At 41.4% G+C, this 11,606-nt stretch overlaps 1 non-coding gene across 1 annotated transcript; it reads right to left on the reverse strand.

The window, feature by feature from the left end:
• Positions 1 to 1,551: 1,551 nt before the first annotated feature.
• On the reverse strand, positions 1,552 to 1,658 carry LOC117201616 (U6 spliceosomal RNA). The gene has a single exon (XR_004483657.1). It is a non-coding gene; the product is annotated as a U6 spliceosomal RNA (small nuclear RNA).
• Positions 1,659 to 11,606: the final 9,948 nt, after the last annotated feature.

Here is an 11,606-nt window from a genome sequence, read left to right on the forward strand (position 1 = left end):
TAATTATTAGAGAAATACAAATCAAAGCCACAAGGAGGTATCACCTTACACCTGTCAGAATGGCTATCATCAAAAAGTCTACAAATATTAAATGCTGGAGAGGGTGTAGAGAAAAGGGAATTCTCCTACACTGCTGTTGAAAATATAAATTGGTGCAACCACTATGGAAAACAGTATGGAGTTTCCCTAAAAAAACAGAACTATCACATGATCTAGCAATTCTACTCCTGGGTATGTGTCTGGGAAAAAAAATAACTCAAAATGATACATGCGCCCCAATGTTCATAGCAGCACTATTTACAACAGCCAAGATGAGGAAGCAACACAAGTACCCATCAACAGATGACTGGCTTAAGACATGGTACATATATACAATGGAATATTACACAGCCATAAAAAAGAATGAAATATTGCCATTTACAGCAACATGAATGGACCTAGGGAATATTATGCTTAGTGAAGTAAGTCAGACAAAGACAAATATTTTATGATATCACTTATATGTGGAATCTAAAAAATAATACCAGTGAATCTACATGCAAAACAGAAACAGACTCACAGACATAGAGAACAAACTTATGGTCACCAGAGGGGAGAAGAAGTAGGGGAGGGACAAATTAGGACCATGGGATTAACAGATACAAACTACTATACATACAACAGACAAGCAACAAAGATTTACTGTATAGCACAAGGAGTTATAACCAATATCTTTTAATAACCTATAATGGAATATAATCTGGGGAAAAAAACCTCTCAATCACTATGCTCCATACCTGAAACACCATAGTTCAATTAAAAAAAAAATTTGAAGGGGAAAAAAAGTAGATCACATAATTATTTCTCTTTTCATTGTTTTTATCTCATCTCATTTGTTATTGCTTTTTAATTCTTTTCTGAGTCACCATATGAAAAGTACCAGACAATGTAAAAAAAAAAGTTTTTAATATTTTTAAAATTTAACCCAAACTTTTCCTTTACTGACGTTTACTGTTTTAGATTATATTAATTAAATGTCAAAAGTTGCTCAAGTGAAGAGATATAGATGAACAAACTAATCGTAGTTGTTTACCGTTACTACAGCAATAGTTAACAAGCAACAATACCTCATTGCCATACAATAATAGGCATTTATTTAGATCATGCCTCTGCTGAGGGTCTAAGCTACTGGTCTAAGCCGGGCCAACTCGTACCACTCTTCCACATGGTACTAGCCGATAGGAGAGTACCACTCTCCTATCAAACCTCTTCCTGGGACCAGGAGGCTACCCTAGGTAGGATTTTCTCATGATGGCAGAAACCTACAAGGTTTCTCAAAACCTAGACTCGGGACTGGCACAGTGACACTCTCACCACATCCCATTGGCCAAAACAATTCACAAGGTCAACCCAGATTCAAGGGGCAGGAAACTATACTGCAAAGTCACATAGCAAAAGGCAAGGCTGCAGGGACAGATGAAGAACTGTGGTCCATGAGACAATCTATCACACGTGGGTACACACTTGAACTTTAAAGTACATTTGCATTTCTACATGATAGAATTTTTTTTTTTAGATATGGAACGCTTCACGGATTTGCATGTCATCCTTGCGCAGGGGCAATGCTAATCTTCTCTGTATTGTTCCAATTTTAGTATATGTGCTGCTGAAGCGAGCACATCTACATGATATAATTTTAATATTTAATCCTGATGAAGGTTCTAGGAATTAGGTATTATCATTGTTGCCGTTTAAGAATGATGAAGCTGAGTCAGGGCTTCCTCCTTGCCCAATGTCAAACAGTCTGGAAGTGGCAGAAGAAGGACTGAATCCAAGCCTATTTCCAAAGGCTTTTCCTCTGGGCAGTATTTGCATTATTAAATTTGTCTAGTGAGGTGGCAATGGCTACGGCCTGGTAAAATTCAATCCTTCTTGTCCCTAGTATAGGACTGTAGCTACTCAGGTGCTATAGACTGAATATTGGTGTCCCCCCAAAACTCATATGTTGAAACCTAATCCCCAAAGTAATGGTATTTGGAGGTGGAGCCTTTGGGAGGTGATCAGGTGATGGGGACAGAGTTCTCATGAATGGCATTACTGCCCTTATAAAAGAGACCCCAGACAGCTCTCTCACCCCTTCCACCATGTGAGGATACAGTGAGAAAACAGCTATCTTTGAAGCCAGAAGCAAGCCCTCACCAGATATGGGATCTGCTGGCCCCTTAATCTTGAACTTCTCAGACTCCACTATTGTGAGAAACAAATGTTTGTTGTATAAGCCACCCAGTCTCTGGCATTTTTGTTACAGCAGCCCGAATGGAGTAAGACACCAGGCCCCAGTGTGTGGGAGTCCAAACCGACCAAAGTGAGCAGAAGTGATGTGTACCACGTCCAGGTCAAGACTTGCTCACTTGCTTTTCCCCTTTGGCCAGGTGGGTGAAGACAAGGCTGTCCAATGAGCTTTCTGAAATAATGGATGTATTCCACGTCTGCACTATCTCATATGGTATCCCCTAGCCCCAAGTGAACACTTGATGTATGGTTAGTACAACTGAGGACTTGAATCTTTAATTTAACTGGCTCTAATGCCTCTAAGTAAAGTAATTCTAATTAAGTTTGTTATGGAATTCAGTAAATTGAGGATTGAGATTGAAAACAGATGGAAAGGAGTTGGAAAATGTAAATGTTCCCTAACTTGGTAGAACTGTCTGGCAGAGGTCAAATAGTGGCCAATACTTTGGGAAGAAAAATAAGGTATCTAAAAGAAACAAACTCTTGATATAGTTACAGTTTGCTATTTCCAGTTTCCTTCTGATTGGGTAACAAATTAAGCTCCCTTTTACTACAGAATTAATTCACCTCTCTCACTGATAAATAATTTATCATTTTGAGGCAACCTGACATACTATACGCAGGCATAAAGCCACTTTTTCTAAAATCCACTGGTTCCCTGGAGCAGTTGTATCTCTTATTGATATTTATTGTAACAACCCAATACTCCTAATGGTTGTGAAATTCGGCTTGTCTGAGCACTTTCAAAACAAATAACACCAGCGTAGCTCCCAAACACCACTAGCCATCCATCACTTGCAAGACAGTCACCGTGACCAGCACCCTGCTTTAGGGATGGGTTTATGCTAAGTTCTAGAAAACAAGCTTTTACCTTTCCAGTGATGTGGTGAAAAAACCTGGAGCATACACCCTCGATTGGCTATTAACATTTTTTTTGAATTTTATTTTTTATACAGCAGGTTCTTATCAGCTATCTATTTTATACACATCAGTGTATACATGCCAACCCCAATCGCCCAATTCATCCCACCACCACCCCCCACCGCTTTCCCCACTTGGTGTCCATACATTTGTTCTCTACATCTGTGTCTCTATTTCTGTCCTGCAAACTGGTTCATCTGTACCATTTCTCTAGGTTCCACATATATGCATTAATATACGATATTTGTTTTTTTCTTTCTGACTTACTTCACTCTGTATCACAGTCTCCAGATCCATCCACATCTCTGCAAATGACCCAATTTCGTTCCTTTTGATGGCTGAGTAATAGGCCATTGTATATATGTACCACATATTCTTTATCCATTCATCTGTCAATGGGCATTTAGGTTGCTTCCATGAGCTGGCTATTGTAAATAGTGCTGCAATGAACATTGGGGTGCATATGTCCTTTTGAAATATGGTTTTCCGTGGGCATATGCCCAGTAGTGGGATTGCTGGATCATATGGTAATTCTATTTTTAGTTTTCTAAGGAAGCTCCATACTGTTCTCCATAATGGCTGTATCAATTTACATTCCCACCAACAGTGCAAGCAGGTTCCCTTTTCTCCACACCCTCTACAGCATTTGTTTGTAGATTTTCTGATGATGCCCATTCTAACTGGTGTGAGGTGATACCTCATTGTAGTTTTTTTTTTCTTCTGTACACAGGCCTCTCACTGTTGTGGCCTCTCCCGCTGCGGAGCACAGGCTCCGGACACGCAGGCTCAGCGACCATGGCTCACGGGCCCAGCCGCTCCGCGGCATGTGGGATCTTCCCGGACCGGGGCACGTACCCGTGTCCCCTGCATCGGCAGGCAGACTCTCAACCACTGCGCCACCAGGGAAGCCCCTCATTGTAGTTTTGATTTGCATTTCTCTAATAATTAGTGATGTTGAACAGCTTTTCATGTGCTTCTTGGCCATCTGTATGTCTTCTTTGGAGAAATGTCTATTTAGGTTTTCTGCCCATTTTTTTGGATTAGGTTGATTTTTTAAATATTTAGCTGCATGAGCTGTTTATATATTTTGGAGATTAATCGTTTGTCTGTTGATTCATTTGCAAATATTTTCTCCCATTCTGAGGGTTGTCTTTTCATCTTGTTTGTAGTTTCCTTTGCTTTGCAAAAGCTTTTAAGTTCCATTACGTCCCGTTTATTTTTGTTTTTATTTCCATTATTCTAGGAAGTGGATCAAAAAAAATCTTGCTGTGATTTATGTCAAAGAGTGCTCTATATTTTGCTCTAAGAGTTTTATATAGGGTCCAGTCTTACATTTAAGTCTCTAATCCACTTTGAGTTTATTTTTGTGTATGGTGTCAGGGAGTGTTCTAATTTCATTCTTTTACATGTAGCTGTCCAGTTTTCCCAGCACCACTTATTGAAAAGGCTGTCTTTTCTCCATTGTATACCCTTGCCTCCTTTGTCATAAATTAGTTGACCATAGGTGCGTGCGTTTCTCTCTGGGCTTTCTATCCTGTTCCATTGATCTATATTTCTTTTTTTGTGCCACTACCATATTGTCTTGATTACTGCAGCTTTGTAGTATAGTCTGAAGTCAGGGAGTCTGATTTCCCCCAGCTCCATTTTTTTCTCTCAAGATTGCTTTGGCTATTTGGGGTCTTATGTGTCTCCATACAAATTTTAAGACTTTTTGTTCTAGTTCTGTAAAAAATGCCACTGGTAATTTGATAGGGATTGCACTGAATCTGTAGATTGCTTTGGGTAGTATATTTTCACAATATTGATTCTTCCAATCCAAGAACATGGTATATCTCTCCATCTGTTTGTGTCATCTTTGATTTCTTTCATCAGTGTCTTATAGTTTTCTGAGTACAGGTCTTTTACCTCCTAGGTAGGTTTATTTCTAGACATTTTATTTTTTTTGTTGCAATGGTGAATGGGATTGTTTTCTTAATTTCTCTTTCTGATCTTTTGTTGTTAGTGTATAGGAATGGCTGTTAACATTTTAATCGTGAAAGCTGGGGAGGATTTGAACCCACTGCTCACTTGCATACTTGCACACGTAGAAATCAATTACAATTGAAAAGAATATTTAGACATTAGCACCTGAGAAGTGTGATTGCTTTTTAGCTTCTGCTTATTTTCCATACCACCAGAAAAGGTCACGGTGATGAATGTGAATGGCAGTGAGCCCTCACTACTGGGGGGATGCCAATTTTGGGGTGGTGGGGAGGCTGATAAAAGGCAAGTCCATGGGCTTCCCTGGTGGCGCAGTGGTTGAGAGTCCGCCTGCCGATGCAGGGGACACGGGTTCGTGCCCTGGTCCGGGAAGATCCCACATGCCGCGGAGCGGCTGGGCCCGTGAGCCATGGCCGCTGAGCCTGCGCTTCCAGAGCCTGTGCTCCGCAACGGGAGAGGCCACAACAGTGAGAGGCCCGCGTACCGCAAAAAAAAAAAAAAAAAAAAAGTCAAGTCCGTGACTCCGAGGATAATCCATGCTGCTGTATCCACTCTCAGGTTTCTCAGCGCCTCCTTTAGAGGACCTCTTTCCTCCCTGTGGAGCCTGTGACTAGGAGTCAGAGCCAGCTCACATTGTGGCTCCTCCTCTTATTAGTTGAGTGGCCATGAGCAGTCCCCTCTCTGAACCTCATTTTCCTTCTCCATGTGAGGATTAAAGGGACTAGCGCAGATCAAGTGTGTAGCACATAGTAACTGCACATTGTGTAGTATTCCACCCATGGAGCTGTTATTTCTGGAGACTTCTCCATCCTCCCCCTCCCCAACACCACCCCTTATGCATACAGATTTCAGCGCCACATGGCAATTTACTCATTCTTAAAACCTCAAAACTCGTTCAACCAAAAACAGCCTCATAACATAACTGAGAGACATCTTAGGAAGCAGATGAAAAGGAAGCTACACTAACAATGTACACAGGTCACTCTGGTTACGGATCAGAGAGATGGGAGATTCGTATGTTCTCCAAACAGGTCTTAGCCAAATAGCTCTCTCTGTCACCCTGGGCGGAGATTGCTACTTTCCTTTCTTATGCTAATGCTTTCAGTAATAAACTGCATACCCTTTTATCTTGTAAAACAAAATCATCATGACCTCAGAAGGGATGAGGAATCCTGGGCCCTCCACCTTCTTCCTATTTGTTACCTTGGATGTGTGTGATCTGCACTTTTGTCTTATGCTTGAGACATAGATATTGGACATGACTGAGGCCTGCCTCACCTGAAGCTTTCTCCAGGGCGCCCAAATCCAAGGCCTTGATTCTGATCAGGACTTTCAAATATTGAACACCTGGTGCTTATCAAGGCTCTACCAAGACACTGGGTGAGATCACAGAGGACAAATGCGCCCTTCTGCAGCCTCACTTCTCAATTTCCTTGCAAGTCACTCTCCTCCTCCTTGCTTACTTCTGGTTCAAAGTTATGAGGAAGATGTCAAACAGTGAGAGGAGTATTTAAGATGTTACCATGCAGGGCTTCCCTGGTGGCACAGTGGTTGGGAGTCCGCCTGCCGATGCAGGGGACGCGGGTTCGTGCCCCGGTCCAGGAAGATCCCACATGCCGCAGAGCGGCTGGGCCCGTGAGCCATGGCTGCTGGGCCTGCGCATCCAGAGCCTGTGCTCCACGGCGGGAGAGGCCACAGCAGTGAGAGGCCCGCGTACCGCAAATATAAATAAATAAAAAAGATGTTACCATGCAGACGGGCTCACAGTATACAAGCACTTATAAAATACTTCTATGAATTGGGTCTCAACGGATTACGTTTGTCCGTGACAAATTTTTCCAGCAAGTTTTCTAAGATTCTTCAATTGTTCTGTCATCACTGCTTCCAGCCAGGGATCCTAAGGACAAGAGCCTCTGAGAGGATGGAATACAAAAATGCGAAGGCACGTGTGGCAAACGCAGCTGCCCAACAGGTATCTGTGCTCCTTTCCCTAAGTGTAGAGTTGCTAATGGAAGCAGCTGCCCAGCCAGGGAACATTTTTCCTCTCCTCCACACACACCCCCACCCCAATCTTTGCATCTAGATGTAGCATGTGACATTTTCCTACGAAGGGGATGTGAACAGAAAGGATGTGTCACTTCCTAGCTAAGATAGTTAAAAGACAGTGTGCCTTCTCCACATTCCTCTGGATGTCGAAGCTCAGGGTGACATTGGAAGGCACGTGTCAAATACGGTGGAGCCACCAAATGGAATAATTCTCAGTCCCTGAATCACTTCTCAGAGGAGAGGAGACTGCCTTACTGGGTGTTCCCCACACTGAACTATTTAGTGAGTGAGAAATAAACTGAATCTACTGCAGAAGCTGATGTTATCATAACTAATACCATGAGTTTTAAAAAGGAAAATAAACAATACGATCCTATAACTGGCATCTGGCCACTGTTGTAGCGTACATAGGTAAAAGAAACAATTTAATTGCATTAAAAGGTACTTAACTCGCACGTGTTTGGCAAGAATGTAAATTGGTACAATTACTGTGAAACACTGGCAAAATCTACAGAAGCTGAATCTTTAAATATTCTATGACCCCAACTACATATAATCCCATCAGAAATATGTGCATATGCTCATCAGAAACATGTACTAGAATGCGGCCTATACATGCAATGAAATATTGTCTTACAAAAGGAAGGAAATTCTGACACATGCTACAACATGGGTGAACAGTGAGGACATTATGCTAAATGAAATAAGGCAGTCCCAAAAGACAAATACTGTGTAATTCCACTCTAGGTTAGGTAACCAGAGTAGTCTAACTCATACAAACAGAAAGTAGGAATGGTGGTTGCCAAGGGCATGAGAAATAGGGGGTGTTGTTTAGTGGAGATAGTTTTGGTTTTGCAAGATGAAAAGTTCTAGAGATTGGTTTCACGATCATGTAAATGTACTTAACGCCACTGAATTGTTACTTAAACATGGTTACAATAGTAATTTTTACGTTATATGTATTTTACCATAATTAAGCATAAAAACAAAAACATGTATCAGAATGTTCAGAGTAGCACAAATTATAATAGCTGGAAACTGGAAACTAACCAAATGTCCTCCAACAGTAAAATGAATAAATTGTGGGCTGTTCACCCACTGCAATATTACACAGCAATGAGAAATGCATGACCTGTGACATGAAACAATATGAATAAATCTTACAAACATAATGTTAAGCAGAAGAAGCCAGACGAAAAAGATATATACTATATATGAGTCTATTTATATAAAGTACAAAAACAGGCAAAACACTTCAATTATGTTAGAAGTCAGGATAAGAGGGTGGGTAATGACTAAAAAGAAGCCAAGTGGAGCCAGGGGGGCTGTTTTTGTATTATTATTACCTTTTAAAAAATTTTTTAATGATCTTAGTCAATTGCTACAATACGTTTCTAAAATTTTCTATGTCCTCTCAAAAAAAAGAAATTACAAACTCAAGGGGAAAAGATGTCCAAGAGTGCATCCTTCTTGCCTGAGGGCAGCAGAACCTCTGAAGCAGCTGAGGCAAATGAATTTAAATTTGTATGTGAATGAGCAACACAAATCAAGACACCTCAGAATTCCTTATTGTTCCACAAATGGTCCATTGTATACAAATTACCTACTTCATCATCAAATTACCATTCATCTAGGAGCACCAACAAGAAATGTGTTTAACAAGTAAAATTCTATGGTAATTTCACACTCAACAATGCCTTGTGTTCATAATTTCAATATTAGATCTGATTGAATATGATTAAATATGGTCTGTGCGTTCCAAAACGGGTTGCAGGATGGGTCTAAATGAACTCATTAGTAGCTGATGCTGTAGAGAGCTTTCTAAATGCTAATGTTTAGCTGCCTTTGGCTCATTAATTAATTTAAAGATTGCATAATTATCAAAGCTTTCAATTCAAGTACATCTACCACTTTTTATTATTGGATGATGCTTATTTGCCTGTGAGCATAAAAAATTATGTCACCCAAGGATATGGAACACAATACCAAATGATCATACAGGTTATATATTTATTTGCAAAGGAAAAAAGCAAAGTCAGAGGGGAATGTTCGCTTGATCCCATGAGGAGTTGGGACCACTACAAATCCTCGTCTCCAAAACAGGAGTGATGAAAACAAAAGCAGGGATGTTGGGAGACCATGAGTAAACCCAGTGCATGGAAAAGAAGGGGAGCCTGGTGTAATTGAAAGAGACAGCCTCATCCTAAAAAAAATCCAAGGTGACAGGAATTCTCTAAGTTCCAATGCTTTTAGAATCTCATCAGTAGAGTCTACTTTTGAAGGTTTTAAGATCACAAAGGGTTGTTATAAAATTAGAACTTAGAAGCACAATGAGACACTTTTAGATAACTTAATGATTTTCTTTCACACTCAGGGCAAGGATTAAGGGCTAGTCACCAACAAAAGGGTGATTGCGTCTAGTATCACCACTCATCCAAGGAGAGTCATCCAACGGAGACTAGTTAAGGTCACCCTCTCACACTTAAGAGCAAAGGCAAGAAAGAGCCAGAGGCACTCTAGGGAAAGAAGTGAACTGGGGAGGCGTTCTGGTAGATCCCACACAGGAAGCCCACCTACTTCCCCATGACTTCCATCATCAGGAGACCTCCTTGCAAATAAGGGTAGTAGAGTGGGTACAAAATTTTAAATAAGTCTTTTTAGACTGTAACCTACTGACTTCTCTGTTAGTGATTCAGTTTATGGATATCACCGTACCATGAATTATGCAGCTTCCACGGGAAGACGTTTATGAGAGGATTTTAAGCAGAGGGAGCCAGTATAAGCAGGACTTTGAGTGAGGTCTTCTCACTAACCTCTGATACATTTTGGAGGGTTTGGGACCTACAGGGGATCTCACACTGATTTGTTCCATTGTGCTTGCAAATTACTTAGAGGAATCCCTAGGGACTAAATTAAGCTCTCTGAAAGGAAGAAGTCAAGGTTGTAAACGCTGCAGAAATGGCAATGCATGAGAACCACGGCAAGGAGAACTGCAGAAGGCTTTTCCTCAACATTCTGTTTTGTCCTAACATTCCCCCGAAATGGGCTTTCAGAATCATGTCTGAGAACAATCACCTACTGCTCTGGTCTTCATGTTTGTGTCCCCCCAAAATTCACACCGGAAACCTAACTTCAAGGTGACGCCTCTTGCCTTCATGACTGGGACTAGTGCCCTCATACAAAAGGACAACACAGCTCCCTGGGCCCTTCTGCCATGGGAGGACACAACCAGCCTCTGCAACCTGGAAGAGGTTCGACCTTGTTGGCTGGCACCCTTCATCTCAGATTTGCAGCTTCCAGAACTATGAGGAATAAATTTCTGTTGTTTATAAGCTACTCATTCTGTTGTATTCTGTTACAGCAGCCTGAACAGACTGACACTTATTTCCTCTCGTCTGTGGCAATGGCCACTCCGGTAACACTGTGAGGAAAGTCCCAGGTCTTAAGCAATCTAGACCTCTAAGTTTATTATTATTTATTTATTTTTGGCTGCGTTGGGTCTTCGTTGCTGTGCACGGGCTTTCTCTAGTTGCAGCGAGCGGGGGCCACTCCTCGCTGCAGTGCACAGGCTTCTCACTGCAGTGGCCTCTCCCGTTGTGGAGCACGGACTCTAGGTACGCGAACCTCAGCAGTTGTGACGTGCGGGCTCAGTAGTTGTGGCTCACGAGCTCTAGAGCACAGACTCAGTAGTTGTGGCACATAGGCTTAGTTGCTGCACAGCATGTGGGATCTTCCCAGACCAGGGATTGAACCCATGTCCCCTGCACTGGCAGGTAGATTCCCAACCACTGAGCCACCAGGGAAGTCCCTAGACCTCTAACTTTAGAAATCAACCATGTATAATCTAGAATAGTTTTCCTGTGTTCATTCAGTAGACAGTTACACAGGAAGCTGTGGAGGAACATTTGCCACCCCAAAATGTCTCTGTGGCGTGGCGATCAATTTAGGCTGATTTTTTTAAATTATTCTTTCTTTATTGAAATATAGTTGACTTACAAAGCTGTGTTAATTTATGCAGTACAGCAAAATGATTCAATCACACATATGTATTTTATAGTCTGTATAGCACAGGGAACTATATTCAATATTCTGTGATAAGCCATGATAGAAAAGAATAGGCTCATTATTTTTCAGAAACTGAAGACTCAGTTTTTCTCGTTACCTCTCCCTTAACTGCCTAAAAGAATTCACATAATGGGCTTGTTCCCACAATACAGCTACCACCTGAGGTATCTGCAGAGAATATGGACCAGGTGTGTCAGGGGAGACTCAACAAGACCTAGAGATCAGAGTCCTCTGTGTCCCATCCTCTCTGCATGGCCCAGCAAACATTTGTTTTACCAAAAATATGCTTTTCCATTTTCATGTGAATTGTTTTCCTCCCCTTT

This window comes from Orcinus orca, chromosome 5, assembly GCF_937001465.1.
Source record: "Orcinus orca chromosome 5, mOrcOrc1.1, whole genome shotgun sequence".
Classification (NCBI taxonomy): Eukaryota; Metazoa; Chordata; class Mammalia; order Artiodactyla; family Delphinidae; genus Orcinus; species Orcinus orca.